Raw genomic sequence first — 20,255 nt, forward strand, 5'->3', positions numbered from 1 at the left:
CCATATACTGAACATAGAACACACTAAATCAATACACGGCTAAAGGTCTGGCACAGTACTTGCAACAAAAGAAAATCACAATCATAAATAACAGAACAGTGGTGCTCAGAAGTGTTCCAAGGGTCGGCCTGGGGAGGAAACTCTAACAACAGTTTAGGTGAGACAGACACCCAAGCGTAACCCTAAATAATCGGGTGTTAGCACGACCTGGGGACGACAACCAAAAATACCAGCGAGGACGAGGAACGCAGCAGGACTATGCCTTAATAACTGGCGTCTAAGCACAGTCAAGGCACAATAAGCACTCAAAGAAAAAGGGAGAACAACATCAAGCTGTTGAACTACACGCCGTGCCGAGCAGCATCAACACGGCGAGGAAAACACAGTGCCGGAAAACTACACAAGTAACCGGAACGTTAACGGCCACAAGACAGAAGATACTGCTGGTACACTGCACTAATAAATTACAATCATTTCAAAAGTTAAATACTATACAGGAAGACGGCTGCAAAATTTTGCCGACTCCAGCACACCATCATGTTGCTGCTTGCGGGAACAACCCAGGAAGCAACAACCAGCAGTCAACGAAGAGATGTCATAGCAGATGAGGTTTCATAAGAGATTCACTGATTACTCAACTCCAGTATGCATGTTCGGTGGGTGTCGAACTTCGCAGCACTCGCAGCTAGTGCCACACAACTATAAAAGTGCGTGCATGCTGCCAGTGGCCCCAGCCTGACCTCACCCCAAACGACTCGAACAGTACTAAAACTTTCACTGTGGAACACAAACAAGGGTGACTCACAGGTCGACACAACCAGAAAACCCAGAAGCGTTCGGCGACCAAATACACGTCGTCCGATGAGACAATCGACCGAACAACCAACCAAGGTCGTCCCCACCGACGTCATGTGTGTCGGCAACAGTCGGGCAAGTCATGGCTGTCCGGACCTCACTGCTTCTCCGTCCCCACTCCCTTGATGTTCTTTCGCAACTCGGACATACGACGACCCGGAGACACTGGCTCGGACCCAACCATGCAGAGGGAACACCGGCCCATTGGCCCTCCGACATCTCTGCACAAGGAAGGAACCAAGCCTAGTCCCACAAGAAGACAAATTGAAGGGGTCCAGAAGCGGTCAGAAGACCAAATACACGTCGCCCCATGAGACGACCGACCGAACGACCAACCAACGGTCGATCCCACTCAAGTCTCCTTTTTCCGGAAAGTGCATGTGTGTCGCAAGGGGTCGGAGAGTACTGCTGTGCAGACCTTACTGGACCTCCATCCCAACTGAACTCCGACACACGAAGATCCGGAAATACCAGTGGTCGCTCGAAAAACAGTACGAAAGTGCTCTTATCGGTAAGCGCTGTTGCTGCCAATCACGGGCATGCAAGACAGCAGCTAAGTGACGCCAGTAAATGGAATAAGAAACGAGGCGGCAGCACCATGAACACAAGATGACAAGCAATAGCCGGCCGAGGTGGGCGATAGGTTCTAGGCGCTACAGTCTGGAACCACGCGACCACTACCGTCGCAGGTTCGAAACCTGCCTCCGCCATGGATGTGTGTGATGTCCTTAGGTTAGTTAGGTTTAAGTAGTTCTAAGTTCTAGGGGACTGATGACCTCAGAAGTTAAGTCCCATAGTGCTCAGAGCCATTTGAACCATTCGAACAGGCAATAAACAGCATGAACACGAGCCGCGCACGGCTCATTGACGTTTAAAAAACACCGAAGCGGCAGTGAAACAAGAAATTTAGCACAAGACACACCAGGCCGCAAATGTCGGGAAATACCCCAAAAGTGGATGAAAAATGTTGAAGATGTGACGTCATCAGACGACAGCCTCAGATGTTAAGTCCCATAGTGCTCAGAGCCATTTGAATCGAAGAAGGCTTTTCAGGCAACAATGACATACAATGTCTCAGGGTAAATTGACACAGTATGTCATTTCACGCCGATGTTGACATTAGTTATATTCTGTGGGATATTTTATATTGATTAACTTATTTATTTTACTATCTGTTTAAATTTAAGAATAAGAGCAGTTGGTCATTAAATAACAAAACGTGAAGCGGTTGATGCTATGGGGTCGGTTGCAGCATCTCAGCCCAACCTAGGTCAAGTTTTCATGTCGATGTGACTCGGTGTCTATGTACGAGACATTAGCGCTTGGTGGTAACGGTTCGAGTCTTGGGTCTGGGAGGCAGTATTTCTTTGTACTGCGTTACACAGGTATATGATTACATAGAGATAAGATTTATTATTTAATTTACTGGTCTCGCAGTTTCCGCTGATTTACTGCAGAGTACAGCACATCCGACAGCTGCCGCATTGCGTCACAAGCAAATGAGCGTAAGCTTTCGAACTGCATCGTTACCAGTAAAGGATCTTTCGCTTTAGTCAATAACTTCTGAATTCAGAACACAGTATGTCAGAGCACTGTGTTGACTCCCCCCACCATACGTATTGGTTTTAGTGCTTACTTAAGCGCAGGACGCATGTTTCGCGCATTCGACGATCCGCAATAGCAAATGAGAAGGTAACAAGCGGTGTGAGAAACATTCTGCATAAACACGTCTTCCTGCGAGTACATTGGAATCAACAGCACGCTAACAGAGCCACATGTCTGCAACTCGTTAAATGTAAACAGATTCGTCGTAGTCTTGTATTACCACTACCACGAACACTATCGTATCAAGTCGGATAATGCAAGAACTAAAACAGAGCAGCCTAGCGGATTGATATGTAGCACTACGACTTACCAGCAAAGGTAAGTTTCACAAGCCCAACCGCTACACGTGCGGCGATGAAAGTCTTCTGGTGGCGTTACATGTTCCTCATTTTTCACCCTCTTTTGGAGTATTTCCCATCATTTGGAGCCCCATGTGTCATATTCTTGTCTCATCGTCATCTATGTTGCTTCCGGGGTTTTTAAACGTTAATAAGAAACACACTATAGGCTATACAGGGTGAGTCATGTAAGACGTAAAACCCTTTTTATAAAATGAACGATAACACATATCGAAACGCGGTATTAGGCAAATGTTATAGCATCGTGGGGCACATATATTCGTGTGCGGTTAATGTTTTTAGCGCCGATATTAACGGAGATACTGAAGCAAGTCCTTTTTTAAATGGAATCGTATACTTTTTATAAACGCGTTCGATAGTTCTTGAGAATCCCATCACAGTGATATAGTGTTTGTTAATGTTGACGTTGAAACGTGTCATAAAAGAATTCTAGAAATGTCAGAGAATGTGAGAGCACGGTGGCCGTAAACGGCATTTTTGGTGCAAACACTGCCAAGCAGGAGTCTCGGACCAGGCTGCGTAGTCGTATACCGTAAGGTAGGCCTGCGCCACGAAAATAAATCCTTATTTCCCCTTAAACCAACTTGCGAACTAGATGCAGGTTTACCTACCAATGTCGTATGTGGAATTACGACATATGCTACAATGTAATGTATCACAAAGGGCTTAGGAAAACTATTTCACATTTGTGTATCCTCCCAGATGTACACGAGCTGAAACAGAGAAACCAACTGTTCATTGTTCAAAAATAAAGAGGTCTTTTTCGGTGCAAAAAGCAATTACTGTATTAAATATCTAAATGTTAGAAAGAAGATTTGATCTGTCTTTTCCTGTACGTGACTGTGTGCTTCTTAGAGGTAAAACACATGCTGTTGGACAACTGTCCCTACGTACACCGCTCTAAATTATGTCACATGAGATTCATTCGTTGAACTAAATACCTTATCAAAAATACTTTGGTGACCACCTGTACAGCGAAAAATAAACATTCCTCCTAACGAAACATTGTTTCATACTGCCGTAAGCGAGTAATGACAGTGTCACCAGTTACGTTCAATACACGCTGTCGGCTTATTTGACACTGGAGTGCAATTTCGTACAGACTTAAATGAAATAAATAGTTTACTAACTATGTTTTGGTAATCACCCAAATAACATTAATGTTATCTTCCAAAAAAAAAAAAAAAACTTGTACTTTATTGAAGTATATGTATAAACTGGGTCATGGACAAAAAGGCACATTTGCAATTGCCCTTCAAAAAACGGTGAAAGATAGAATTACTGTGGATGATTTGGCGGAGCATGCACTGGTGACTCGAAGGCACATATCGCCTGGCGTAGTTGGGGCTACATCATAGACTACATCTTTGAGTGACCCCAAAGAAAGAAATCAAGTGGAGTCTAATCGAGGGACCTTGCCGGCCATTTGACAATAGAATTTCGTCCTATCTAATGTCCAGGAATGTTCTCATTCAGTATCTGCGTTGCAACACGGGACGAGTAAGCTGGACAGCCGTCGTGTTGCAGCCACATACACCGTAACTCTTCTAGAAGAACCGGCAGAATCTTCGTGAGAAAGTGCGCGTACGCATGTATACTCAGAACGTCTGAGATGAAGTAACGTCCCTTACTGTCATTTCGTATGATGCCACACCATACGTTTAAGCTCCAAGGCCGTTGATGTTGCACCTAGCAAAGCCAGTGTGGATTTTCGGCTGGCCAGTAGCGCACGTTATGCAAATTCAGATTGGCGTGGTTGGTAAACTTTACTCCGTCGTTAAAGGGCATACGTTGGAAAAACGTAGCGTCGTCTCTCAGTTGCTGAAGCGCAAACCGACTAAATTCTGTACAACGTTCGAAATCACGGTCATCGAGTGTCTGATGTATTGACAGATGATAGGCGTGGAAATTCTGCCGATGCAGGATGCGAATGACACTAATCATGCTGATTCCACATTCCCCGCCAATATGTCTCGTACAACTGTGCGGATTCATTAGCGTCTTAGCTAGTACAGCTTCTTCGTGCTCTCTATAAGTTGCAAAATTCTTTCGTGTCTTTTCGACGCTCAAGTAGTCTGTCCGTAATAGCGTAATTCGTGCAATTCCCTAGCGTGTCGGACATTGGCGATCCGGATAGATAGCTCTGTACTACTGTGCTGTTTTTACGACATTTCTTTTACATTCACCACACACAATTAGTACATCCAACTTCACCTCGTTTGTATAAATGTCTGCACGCAACGTTGTCGAAGCAGAAATTAGCGGCTTGGAGTACAGACACAGCGCAGCACTAGAGCACTGCTTGGCGACTTTTGCACCGCTAATGCCTATTCCGGCCACCGCGCACTCAAATTCTAGGACAAAAAAATGGTTCAAATGGCTCTGAGCACTATGCGACTCAACATCTGAGGTCATCAGTCGCCTAGAACTTAGAACTACTTAAACCCAACCAACCTAACATCACACACATCCATGCCCGAGGCAGGACTCGAACCTGCAACCATAGCGGTCGCGCGGTTCCAGACTGTAGCGCCTAGAACCGCTCGGCCACTCCGGCAGGCTGTTGATTTATTGCCGACGTATATTTGCATTGGCGGGATTATGTGATTATTAAACGATACTTCGTCGTTAAAGAACACACACACACACACACACATATATATATATATATATATATATATATATATATATATATATATATATATATAGGGTGAATCACCTAACTTTACCGCTGGATATATTTCTTAAACCACATCAAATACTGACGAATCGATTCCACAGACCGAACGTGAGGAGAGGGGCTAGTGTAATTGGTTAATACAAACCATAAAAAAATGCGCGGAAGTATGTTTTTTAACACAACCTATTTTTTTTAAATGGAACCCCGTTAGTTTTGTTAGCACATCTGAACATATAAACAAGTACGTAATCGGTGCCGTTTGTTGCATTGTAAAATGTTAATTACATCCGGAGATATTGTAACCTAAAGTTGACGCTTGAGTACCACTCCTCCGCTGTTCGATCGTGTGTATCGGAGAGTACCGAATTACGTAGGGATCCAAAGGGAACGGTGATGGACCTTAGGTACAGAAGAGACTGGAACAGCACATTACGTCCACATGCTAACACCTTTTTATTGGTCTTTTTCACTGACGCACATGTACATTACCATGAGGGGTGAGGTACACGTACACACGTGGTTTCCGTTTTCAGTTACGGAGTGGAATAGAGTGTGTCCCGACATGTCAGGCCAATAGGTGTTCAATGTGGTGGCCATCATTTGCTGCACACAATTGCAATCTCTGGCGTAATGAATGTCGTACACGCCGCAGTACATCTGGTGTAATGTCACCGCAGGCTGCCACAATACGTTGTTTCATATCCTCTGGGGTTGTAGGCACATCACGGTGCACATTCTTCTTTAACGCACCCCACAGATAGAAGTCCAGAGGTATAAGATCAGGAGAACGGGCTGGCCAATTTATGCGTCCTCCAAGTCCTATGAAACGCCCGTCGGACGTCCTGTCAAGGGTCAGCCTAATGTTAATTGCGGTATGTGCAGGTGCACCATCATGCTGATACCACATACGTCGACGCGTTTCCAGTGGGACATTTTCGAGCAACGTTGGCAGATCATTCTGTAGAAACGCGATGTATGTTGCAGCTGTTTGGGCCCCTAAAGTGAAGTGAGGACCAATGAGGCGGTCGCCAATGATTCCGCACCATGCATTTGAAGTCCACGGTCGCTGTCGCTCTACCTGTCTGAGCCAGCGAGGATTGTCCATGGACCAGTAATGCATGTTCCGTAGATTCACTGCTCCGTGGTTTGCGAAACCCGCTTCATCGGTAAACAGGTAGAACTGCAACGCATTCTCTGTTAATGCCCATTGACAGAATTGCACTCGATGATTAAAGTCATCACCATGTAATTGCTGATGTAGCGACACATGAAACGGGTGAAAGCTGTGACGATGCAGTATGCGCATGACACTACTTTGACTCAGTCCACCGGCTCTCGCAATGTCCCGTGTACTCATGTGTGGGTTCATGGCAAAAGCAGCTAACACACCAACTGCATCCACTTTACAGTGGGCGGTAGATGTTTTGCAATGTGCGGCACGTTGGATGCTCTCTGTCCGGGTACCGTTCTGCGTACACCCTGCAGGCTTCAGCTGCATTTCGTCGACACTCGCCATAGGTGAGTAGCATCTCCGCCTTTTCAGAGTTCGAATACACCATGGGCACAGTTCCTACAACACTACACTATCACAGACGTCTGGTAACACGGTGTACTACAGTTGGTCTGCGTGCGGAGTCTAATGCAGAATAACAATAGCAGCAAGCGCTATATGCGGACACTGCGACAGCTAGACCAAACCACAACAGTGCACTACAGCCACACTCGTAAACACGGTCGTCATTGTAAACATGTCCCTGCAGATGCTGCTCGCCGACCGTGGCCCGTGTTTGTTACAACACGCAACTGAACGTCGGAGGTTTCAAGGGTCAACTTTAGGTTACAATATCTCCGGATGTAATTAACATATTACAATGCAAGAAACGGCACTGATTACGTATTTGTTTATATGTTCAGATGTGCTAACAAAACTAACGTGGTTCCATTTACAAAAACGTAGGTTTGTCTTAAAAAAACATACTTCCGTGTATTTTTGTATGGTTTGTATTAAACAAATACACTAGCCCCTCTCCTCACGTTCGGTCTGTGGAATCGGTTCGTCAGTATTTGATGTAGTTTACGAAATATATCCAGCGGTAACATTAGGTGACTCACCCTATATATATATATATATATATATATATATATATATATATATATATATATATATACTAAGCATATATGCAGCATATGTTCTCAGTAAGCCCTTTTTTATTTTACTTACTCGCTTTCGGAACGTGCCCTTCCAGCAATCCTAATAATGGAATGTCAATTAATATCACACAAACAAAGGGGCAATATAACACCGAATCCCCGAAACGGAGGAAATCACCGAACCTGCCGGAAATATCTGGGCCTCTTCGGTTACCAATCTACCACTCTGGCCGCGCAGCTAACGAGGCGGTCTACCCAAGTACACTGATAGAGTGGCTTTCAACAGTAAAATGAATGACTGTCCCTAAGCAGAGGGCTATATTTTTGAAGGGAATCACGAACTTCAGATTTGCATGGCTTCCCGCCTTTTTCGCGTAGCGGATGGCTGGACAAGAAGGAACACACATTTCATATGTACGCTGCAGAATGCCTATGCACAGTTACCTCTGAGGGGCATAACCAGTCTTGAGGCCTGGAGTCGGTGGGAAGCGTCACGAACATTTTGTCTCTAACAAAAGGTGTCCCACGTGACGTTGTCTGTCTACCCCAGAAGTTTCTCACAATGTCTTTGAAACACCCTCTATACTGCGTGCGTGTCTCTCCTAACAGTCATCGGGCGCATTTTATCTAGTGTTTCGGCACATATTTGTAATTTTTGTAGTGTGTAGCCTACGTCAGACTACATAAAAGTTTCTCAAAACAAGTGTCATGCTACGCGATTCCAAACAGGAAGCGACGGTGTGTTCCCTATTAGGAGGAAAGATATTTTTAAAGCGAAATTTTATGCGACCATTCGATTCAGTGCTCCTAAACCAGAGGAGAGCGATATTCAAATTAGCGAGATGTATTAACAGGGACATTAAGGGACGGAGAATGACCAGCACTTCAACAGTAATAGTGACTGCAACGCTGTGGCCAGCACCGACTTCTGCCGCTGTGAAGCAGCGCTGTTCAGTCGCTGTTGGAGTACTCGCTGTAATTCGTTTTATACCGTCCATGTTAATACATACATATATAACAAATAACGCAGTAGACTGATTTGGAACCGGTCTATCTAGTGGACACGTAAAATTCCGTTTCAAAAATCATTTTCTTTGTGCTAGGAAACACACCGACGCTTTCCATGGACGCTGGATATCCCATGAAAGACTTGCCAAGTGGTAGGAGGCGAGGTACTGGCAGAAGCAAAGCTGTGAGGACGGAGCGTGAGTCGTGCTTGGGTAGCTCAGTTGGTAGAGCACTTGCCTGCGAAAGGCAAAGGTCCCGAGTTCGAGTCTCGGTCCGGCACACAGTTTTAATCTGCCAGGAAGTTTCGTGACAAGTGGTGTTGATTGGCAGACCCAAACTACACACAGAAAAAAACGAAATTGCAATTATCAACCGAAACAACAGAGAAAATGCGAGTCTCTCTTAAGAGTTAAACCCTGGAAAGACACAATGAGGTTAGAAAATTCACGGGATACCTCGTGATATCGTGTAGGACCTTCTTTTGTCCGGTGTAGTGCAGCAACTCGACGTGGCATTGTCTCAACAAGTCCTTAGAAGTCCTCTGCTGCCTCTTTAGCCGTCGTAATTGTGAAGGTGTTTCCCGTGCAGAGTTTTTTGCATAAACTGACCTCTCGATTATGTCCCATAAACGTTTAATGGGATTCATTTTGGGCGATCTGGGTGGCCAAATCATTCGCTCGAATAATTCAAAATGTTCTTGAAACCAATCGCGAAGCCGCGTGGGTAGCTTGCAATCTAAGGCTCCTTGCCACAGTTCGCGCGGCTCCTCCCATGGGAGGGTCGAGTCCTCCCTGGGGCATGGGCGTGTGTGTTGTCCTCAGGTAAGTTACATTAAGTAGTGTGTAAGCCTACGTACCGATGACCTCAGCAGTTTGGTCCCGTAGAACTTACCACAATTTTCCAGTTTTTCCAGTCGCGGACAACTGTAGTCCCCGTATATGGAGCATTATCATCCGTGAAAATTCCATAATTTTTTGGCAACATGAAGTCATGAATGGCTGCAGATGGTCTCCAAGTAGCCGAACAGAACCATTTCCATTCAATGGTCGGTTCAGTTGAACCAGAGGAACCAGTGCTTTCCATGCCACCACAGCCCACATCATTATGGAGCTACCTGCAGCTTCTACAGTGTCTTTTTGACAACTTGGATCCACGGCTTCGTTGAGTCTGCGCCACACTCGAACCCTACCGTCAGTTCTTACCAGCTGAAATCGGGACTCATCTGACGTGACCACGATTTTCCAGTCGTCTGGGGTCCAACCGACGTGGTCACGAGCCCAGAGGATGCGCTGCAGGGGATGGCCTGCTGTTAGCAAAGACACTCGTGTCGGTCGTCTGCTGCCATAGCCCATTAATGCCCAGTTTCGTCGCACGATCTTAAAGGAAACGTTCGTTCTTACGTCCTACACGTCCGTCGTGCGTCCAAAGTTGATTTATGTGGTTATTTCACGCAGTGTTGGTTGTCTGTCAGCACTGACAAATCAACGGAAAAGCCGCTGCTCAAGGTCGTTACGTGAAGGCCATCGACCACTGAGTAATGCCTCAGATTTGGTATTCTCTGCACACTCTTGACACTGTGGATCTTGGAATATTGAATTCCTTCACGATTCCCGAAATGGCATGTATGGTGTTTCTAGCTGCTAAGTTCAAAGCCTTTTAATTCCCATCGTGCGACCATATTTACGTCGGATAGCTCTTTACATGAATCAGCTGAGTACAAATCGCATCTGAGCCAGTTCAGTGCCCTTTGTACCTCGTGTACTCGATACTATCGTCATGTTTAGATGTGCACGTCGCAATCCCAAGACGTTCATCACCACAATATGTATAAATTATACCTTCATGACCGACCATCGTATTGCCTTCGGAAGGAGTTCTCTTTCCTCAATGTTAATGTCGCTAGCTCTGAAATTGTTGGATGTGAGGTCAGCCAGTTATGCAGAACACCGTTTTTTCTCAGTACCCAAACATGTTTCGGCACTCCTGTGTTAATAACAGTGGGCTTTGGTTTTCATTTATTCTGTAATGTGAACTTTTTTGTTAAATGATTATAAAATCATGTGGATGTTTATTTCAAACAATAGATCGTTTCCTTTTGTAAATACCCTTACATTTGGTGTGCATGAATCTTCCGGATCACTTGTGTGTTAATGCCTACGATGGATCACTGGAGCCCAGTGATGGATCCGGAATCATGACATTCATCGAGCCTTAAGCGAATCTTACCTCTCAGACAGGGTCAAGGAGAAGGCACGAACCATATTGCGGAAGTTGGACATGATACGTGACAGTACACCACAACTCACTACAGTAGGTACAGTAGAACCCTTACGCAACCACAAATATAAAGTACCGAAGGCGATAGTATTTGAGCCTCCGTAATTTATTTCCCCACGTAATTCTCCATAATTTAAGGACATATAGTCCTTTAGCACTTCTACGCACATGTTTTCAAACACCCACCAAAAGCAGCGAATAAATGGACCCTACTGTGTGCCCAAACTAAAGCTGAAAGAAGAATAAATAAATAAAGAGAAAATTTTTACCCTTTCCATTCCCTACAGAAGTAAAAATCAACGAAGTTGATCAGACTTCAGCACCAAAAAAAAAAAAAAAAATAAATAAATAAATAAATAAATAAATAAATTGTGTGTTAATTACTACAGACAGCTTGTCATCTGCAACCAAACGATGTTGATGAGAATGTTTTTTGCTGGGAATTAACCTATCTTCTATAATGTAATTTAGTTTGTCGCGAACCGGCCGGAGTGGCCGAGCGGTTCTAGGCGCTACAGTCTGGAACCGCGCGACCGCTACGGTCGTAGGCTCGAATCCTGCCTCGGGCATGGATGTGTGTGATGTCCTTAAGTTAGTTAGCTTTAAGTAGTTCTAGGGGACTCATGACCTCAGGAGTTAAGTCGCATAGTGCTCAGAGTCATTTGAACCATTAGTTTGTCGCGATGTTTTCGCGCCTATATTCGTTTTTACTTGCGTTTTCGAGTGGCAAGCACTTGCATTCTCGGCATGATGGTAAGGTGTTGTGATGCACACGTAACTATAACAAGTATTTTCCACAAATAACGTAGTAAAACACTTTTCACTTCAGCAAAACACAGTGTGATTGTGGTTGGTTGTGTGTCCCAGCCCAGTCAGTGTTCATTTGTTCAGCAGAGAGTTCGGCGCCAAATTTGAATTTTGGTTGCCTTGTATCTTTGTGTGTGTGTGTTTGTGTGTGCGTAGACTTTATCTGATGTGCTGTTTTTATTTGTAAAGTTTATTTAATGTGTTAAATAGTGTACCCTTGTAGAGTGTAGTGTATTCGTTTAAGACCTGTTTGCCTTCTGCTATTGCCTTCTCTATATGGAAATTTTCCTCAATGGTCATTTTGCTGTGTAGGCTGCGGCTGGGTTTTAGTATTCTTAAGTCTGTTTCTATTGTGGTTGGGTGGTGATTGTGAGGTACTGGCGGACCTGCAGCGAATTGACGCATGGTGCAGGGAATGGCAATTGAATCTCAATGTAGTCAAGTGTAATGTGCTGCGAATACTGTACATGGAAAGATAGATCCCTTATCGTTTGGCTACAAAATAGCAGGTCGGCAACTGGAAGCAGTTAATTCCATAAATTATCTGGGAGTACGGATTAGGAGTGATTTAAAGTGGAATGATCATATAAAGTTGATCGTCGGTAAAGTAGATGCCAGACTGCGATTCATTGGAAGAATCCTAAGGAAATGCAATCCGAAAACAAAGGAAGTAGGTTACAGTACGCTTGTTCGCCCACTGCTTGAATACTGCTCAGCAATGTGGGATCCGTACCAGATAGGGTTGATAGAAGAGATAGAGAAGATCCAACGGAGGGCAGCGCGCTTCGTTTCAGGATCATTTAGTAATCGCGAAAGCGTTACAGAGATGATAGATAAACTCCAGTGGAAGACTCTGCAGGAGACACGCTCAGTAGCTCAGTACGGGCTTTTGTTAAAGTTTCGAGAACATACCTCCACCGAAGAGTCAAGCAGTATATTGTTTCCTCCTACGTATATCTCGCTAAGAGACCATGAGGATAAAATCAGAGAGATTAGAGCCCACACAGAAGCATACCGACAATCCTTCTTTCCACGAACAATACGAGACTGGAATAGAAGGGAGAACCGATAGAGGTACTCAAGGTGCCCTCCGCCAGACACCGTCAGGTGGCTTGCGGAGTATGGATGTAGATGTAGATATAGACCTCACATACAACAATTTTAACTTGCAAACACGGCCAACACAAGGAACTGCAAATCAAAATGATGAATATATCGCTAGCTCTGTCTGCCATTCTGGGTGATGGGGTACTTTCTATATTTCGATAGCGGTTGAGAATATTCTTTATAAATGCAGCTGCGTCTCGTTACTACAGCTTCAGTTCAGTACTGGGATTGTACGGCCCACCTGCCTCCTTCTCCTCGTCTCTTGAGCGAGTGCGTTAGCTGGCTGCTGCCCGCACCTGCGGCCAGGATTGTCCGCGTCGCAGTGGAGCGCAGCGTTTCGGCCCCCCCCTCCCCCCCACTTCTCAGCACAGTAGCAACAGCCAGCGCACGACCTCGCCCGCGCCTCCACTGTAGCGTAGCGCCCTGGCCGGCGGCCGTGCCTGTTTTAATTAAAGCCCGCTGCCGCAGCTGCGTACACAGGCGGCGGGGATTTCACTGCTGGCGAGCCAACTGTCACCACGCGGCGCCTACCACTATTTATAAGGAATAATTTTTACTGAAAATTCTGACGTTTCAACTTTAACTGAGTTCGTTACAGGATCTGAAGCGCGTTCTGTGTTATTTGCATGTCTGGTTTTCCCTATACTGTAAATAATTGCTTTGACATGATAATTAGACTAAATACCGGGTGATCAAAAAGTCAGTATAAGTTTGAAAACTGAATAAATCACGGAATAATGTAGATAGAGAGCTACAAATTGACACACATGCTTGGAATGAAATGGGGTTTTATTAGAACCAAAAAAATACAAACGTTAAAAAAATGTCCGACAGATGGCGCTGCATCTGATCAGAATAGCAACAATTAGCACAACAAAGTAAGACAAAGCAAAGATCATGTTCTTTAGAGGAAATGTTCAATATGCCCACCATCATTCCTCAAAAATAGCTGCAGTCGAGGAATAACGTTGTGAACAGCACTGTAAAGCATCTCCGGAGTTATGGTGAGGCATTGGCGTCGGATATTGTCTTTCAGCATCCCTAGAGCTGTCGGTCGATCACGATACACTTGCGACTTCAGGTGACCCCAAAGCCAATAATCGCACGGATTGAGGTATGGGGACCTGGGAGGCCAAGCATGACGAAAGTGGCGGCTGAGCACACGATCATCACCAAACGACGAGATCTTTCACGCGTCTAGCAATACTTTTTTTTGGTTCTAATAAAACCCCATGTCATTCGAAGCATGTGTGTCAATTTTTACCTCTTTATCTACATTATTCCGTGGTTTATTAAGTTTTCAAATTTATACTGACTTTCTGATCACCCGGTGTTTTTGCTGTGAAGAGTACTTTCATCTGATTGAATAACACGACCATCACTCCTCCACTGCAACATCTCTATTTATACTTTAAAGTATGTTACATATTTCAGATTTTGCAGCTACTGTGTCTTACTTCAAAACCGAGAAAAAATGAGAAATACATAAATTAGAGCCACAGCATCCAGCATCCTCAGAAAGTCTGATGAATATGCTTCAACACAGAATGATGGAGAATTCAACGATCTTCTTTGCCCTATTGCACCCAATTTTCAGTAGAAATATTAATGCAGTATTTGATTTCCACATTCAAAATTGGTTATCTGCAAAAATACGATGTTCATTCCGAAAGTAATATCTCCTGTTTTTATTTATGGGAGCTACAGTGTAAGTAGGCTGTTTAGGTTTTTATGTTGGTAACGCCATGTAGCGCTCTATGTGAAAATCACTGACTGTACTATGTGAATTTTCCAGTCTTGTCAAATATTTCGAAGACATGTTACATAAGAATCAGTATCTTTCAAACCCATACAGCCCTTCAGAACTCATCTGCATTTGCTTAATCAAATTGCCTGAACATTTACGTCATATTATTTTGGCGGGACGTTGCAAAGACGACATTGAAGCTTTTCAGGGACTGTTACAAAAATTGGAAATTGACACTGACAATCGCGGAACGCGAAAACAGGAGCACAACAATTACAGGTCACATCCGTCACAATTCCGCGATGAAAGAAATAATAACTGGACACGAAAAGGCTATTCTTACAACCTAAATCGAGACCAAAACAGACATCACCCATATGACAACCACTGCCAGAGTAATAATAGTTACAGAGAAAGATCGCATTTCCGTAGTAATGAATATGACAGAGATAACCACAGAAACAGACAATGTGGGAACCAAAACATTTTGTAAAATTTTTGGTGGGGAGCCTGGGGGCTATGTAAGTAGGTTGGTTAGGTTTTTATATTGGTAACGAGATGTAGCGCTCTATATGAAAATCACTGACTGTGCTATATGCAGTCTGTGGCTGGTTTGCATTGCTGGAATTTACTATTGTAGTGTTGGGCAGTTAGCTGTTAACAGCACGTAGCGTTGCACAGTTGGAGGTGAGCCGCCAGCAGTGGTGGATGTGGGGAGAGAGACGGCGGAGTTTTGAGAGCGGATGATCTAGACGTGTGTCCATCAGAGACAGTAAATTTGTAAGACTGGATGTCATGAACTATATGACAGAGATAACCACAGAAACAGACAATGTGGGAACCAAAACATTTTGTAAAATTTTTGGTGGGGAGCTGGTTAGCGCAACGCAATCTGACATTCAATAATCCCTACAAAAAATGGCCCTGACTAACATTAATCTATCATTAACCTTAACATATATATATATATATATATATATATATATATATATATATATAGGTTAATGATAGAATATATATATATATATATATATATATATATATATATATATATATATATATAGGTTAATGATAGATTAATGTTAGTCAGGGCCATTTTTTGTAGGGATTATTGAATGTGAGATTCCGTTGCGCTAAAAATATTGTGTTTCAGTTTAGTGTTTATCAGGATAAGTAAAGAGCGAAATGTCTGAGTACGTTCAGTTCTGCTCAGCTGTTTGAAAATCAAACAATGTAAAAGGTTTATCAGCACAGTAATTCACTAGTTTTTCTAAGGGGACGTTCCAACAGGAGATACATAAATCCCAACAGCACAGCTGAATAGAGCGATATTTCAGCTACAGAACGTCATTTTTCCACGTAGTCACCACCAATCGTTATGCAATAATTTTTTCATAATGTGGGGCCACAGTCATAATATATTTCTTTAAAGTTGGTAACGCCATAAGACTGTTTTTTATTTGCAGTGTTACATTTACACTATCATGATTTCGGCTTCAAAGTGCCATTATCCAGTGTTTTAATGTTACACAGTGCCTACGACGGCGTACTGTAGTATTTAAAATATACTATTAGACACATTGTCTAAGGGTCAATATTTCTGGTGAAAGCTTACAGCTTTGTTTTATCACTGAGTATACCATCTTGAGTCAAGATAAAACAAAGCAGTAGGCCTTTACCAGAATTATTGACCCTTAGACAAAGTGTCTAATAGTGTATATCTTGACTCAAGATGGTATACTAAGTGATAAAACAAAGCAGTAGGCTTCTACCAGAAATATTGACCCTTAGACAATGTGCCTAATTGTATATTTTAAATAAGACAGTATGCCATCTTACGCACTGTATAACGTTAAAACACTAATAATGGCACTTTAAAGCCGAAATCATGGTCGCGTAATGTTAACACCGCAAACAAAAAACAGTCTAATGTCGGTACTGACTTTAAAGGAATTGTTATGCATTTTGCCAAAGATGAACCGGCTGCACCCCGCTCTTGTAAAAATCAGAACCAATTGAAGGTACCACTTCCTTACAGGTTTGACGACCGCATCTGCGTTTTGAAAATTTTCGCTTCGTAGTCCATATTTCAGAGGACCAAAGAGATTGAAGTCTGAAGGAGCTAAATAGGGACTGTACTGGTGATTTGGCAAGACAGTCCAACCGAATTTTACAATGAGTTGCGTGGTCGCAAAACTATTGTGGGGCCTCACATTATCATGGTGCAGGTGAGAGATGGTCTTGTCTGGCCTTACCATGGAAATTAGGGCTTTCGGCTTAGTCAGTGCCTGCCTGTAGCGTGCTGAACTGACAGTTGCTCCAGGACATCCAAAAGACCCACACCCTGGACATCCCAGAAGACTGTGCACATCACTTTGCCTGCAGGCGGCTGTGTGTTGAATTTATTCTTTGACGGAGAATTCCTATGTCGCCATTCCATGGACTTTTTGGATTCCAGCCCGACGTGATGACACCACGTCTCATCTCCTGTGACGATGCTATTCCGGAAGTTGTCACCTTCAGCTTCATGTTGGTCCAGCAGGTCCCGACATATTTTCATTCGATGAGCTCTTTGTTCTTCTGTAAGCATTCACGGGACCCATCGCACAGAATTTGCGATAACCAAGATGTTCCAACATTGTTTCTAAGTCATTACAGCCGACATTCAGCTTTGCGTGCAATTCTCTGGTCATTATCCGCCAATCACCACGGATGAGTTGATCAAGACGCTCTTCATTTCGAGGGATGACAGCTTTGCAGGGTCTACCGGGCAGTGGCTTATCATGAGCATCATTGTCACCACCTTGGAAATGCCGTACCCATCGCTTAACGTTGCTCACATCTATTGTATCGTCTCTATACACCTGGATTTCAGTCGGTGCAATTCCTTCAGCAGCAAGGAATTCAATCACACATCGCTGTTGCATACGCGCGTCCGTATCAAGACTCCATTCTGCAACACACTTCTGCTAGCGCCAACTACGGCGGAACACCGGACCCACCTGCAAATAAATCAGGATGGGGCATGCATTAACACCTCGCCAACGTCATTTGGCCCGGACATCCAAAGATACCTCAAAAATAGGAGGCGTTACTTTCCGAACGACTCTCGTATGTTACAAATCTCTCTATTGTCCTCTGGTTCCTACATCTTACCTGTGAAGCATACGAGGATACTATGAATCTCACGAAGTTCTTTGGTCGGCCAGCAGTGAAGCTTCTCCGTGGATAGTTTTTTACTGAAAGAGTAGCTTATACGCCTGGTTCTCTTTCTGTTTCAGGAGACTTACCTGTATTTTCCCCTGAAGAAGTTGCTGTCTGAGAGCAATATCTGTTCCGTTTCATACTGTTTGTATTATACACATTAAGCAACATATCATTTCCTTCAGTACTCATACGATTTTAACATATAAATAAATACAAGCAAAACAGTTTTTACGTCGGTCGCTTGTTTAATTTGCCACTACACATTTTTATAAGATAAAATATCTTTGTGCCAAAATTCTTCATAAATACAATATCATAAAATATAACATAATAAATTTAATTAATTAATAAATAAAGGTTGTGCATCTAAATTATGCCAAGTGCGCTTCACGTATCCACTTACAACTATTTATGAAAATCAAAGCCAATTTAGAGCGAAAGAGATTTAATTAAAAAAATTAGAGAAGTTTTTTGATTGCTAATAAAAGTCTGTAAAGAGTGAAATAAAATTTTAGTTGAAAAGAACCGGCATTTTGAGAGCACTAAAATTAATTTTATAAAAATATTTCAAGACAGAAATCTATACAAATTTTCCGCAAAACCTTTCGACGCCTTTTGAAAAGGGATTCTACATCTACATCTACAGCTACATGGATACTCTGCAAATCACATTCAGTGCCTGGCAGAGGATTCATCGAACCACCTTCACAATTCCCTAACATTCCAATCTCGTACAGCGCGCGTAAAGAACGAACACATATATCTTTTCGTACGAGCTCTGATTTCTCTCATTTTGCCGTGGTAATTGTTCCTCCCCATGTAGGTCGGCGTCAAAAAAATATTTTCGCATTCGGAGGAGAAAGTTGGTGATTGGATTTTCGTCAGAAGATTCTGTCGCAACGAAAAACGCCTTTCTCTTGATGATTTACAGCCCAAATCCTGTAACATTTCTGTGACACTCTCTCCCAGATTTCTCGATAATACAAAACGTGCTGCCTTTCTCTGAATTTTTTCGATCTGCTCCGTCAGTCCTATCTGGTAAGGATCCCACACCGCGCAGCAGTTTTCTAAAAGAGGATGGACAAGTGTAGTGTAGGGAGTCTCCTTAGTAGGTCTGTTACTTTTTCTAAGTGTCCTGTGAATAAAACGCGGTCTTAGATTAGCCTTCCCCACAACATTTTTTGTGTGTTCCTTACAATGTAAGTCGTTCGTAATTGTAGTACCTAGGCATTTAGTTGAATTTACGGCTTTTAGATTAGACTGATTTATCGTGTAACGGAAGTTTAACGAGTACCTTTTAGAACTCATGTAGATGACCTCACACTTTTCGTTATTTAGGGTCAACTGCCACTTTTCGCACCATTCATCTTTTCTACATCGTTTTGCAGTTTGTCATGATCTTCTGATGACTTTACTAGTCGATAAACGACAGCGTCGTCTGCAAAAAACCGAAGACGGCTGCTCAGATTGTCTCCCAAATCGTTTATATAGATAAGGAACGGCAAAGGGCCGATAACACTACCTTGGGGAACGCCAGAAATCACCTCTGTTCTACTCGATGACTTTCCGCCAGTCACTAAGAACTGTGACCTCTGTGACAGGAAATCACAAATCCAGTCTCATAACTGAGACGATATTCCATAAACACCCAATTTCAATACGAGCCGCTTGTGTGGTACAGCGTCAAAAGCCTTCCGGAAATCTAGAAATACGGAATCGACCTGAAATCCCTTGTCCATAGCACTCAACACTTCATGTGAATAAAGAGCTAGTTGTGTTTCACAGGAACGATGTTTTCCAAACCCATGTTGACTGTGTGTTAGTTGACCGTTTTCTTCGAGGCAATTCATAATGTTCGAACACAATATATGTTCTAAATCCTGCTGCATATCGACGTTAACGAAATGGGCCTGTAATTTAGTGGATTACTCCTACTTCCTTTCTTGAATATTGGTGTGACCTGTGCAACTTTCCAGTCTTTGGGTACAGATCTTTCGTCGAGTGAACGGTTGTATATGATTGTTAAGTATGGAGGTAATGCAACACCATACTCCGAAAGGAACCTAATTGGTATTCAATCTGGACCAGAAGACTTGCTTTTATTAAGTGATTTGAGTTGCTTCACTACCCCGAGGATATTTACTTTTAAGTTACTCATTTTGCCAGCTGTTCTCGATTCGAATTCTTTTGTGAAGACATTTCGGAAGGCGGTGTTTACTAACTCTGCTTTGGCAGCACTGTCTTCGATAATATCTCCATTGCTATCGCGCAGAGAAAGCATGGATTGTTTCTTGCCACTAACATACTTCACATGCGACCAGAATCTCTTAGGATTTTCTGCCAGGTTTCGAGACAAAGTTTCGATGTATCTCGTATTGAAGTCCGCTCTAAATTTAGAGCTTCTTTAAAAGATCGCCAATCTTGGGGATTTTGTGTCTATTTCGATTTGGAA

This window comes from Schistocerca serialis, chromosome 6 (assembly GCF_023864345.2).
Source record: "Schistocerca serialis cubense isolate TAMUIC-IGC-003099 chromosome 6, iqSchSeri2.2, whole genome shotgun sequence".
NCBI lineage: Eukaryota > Metazoa > Arthropoda > Insecta > Orthoptera > Acrididae > Schistocerca > Schistocerca serialis.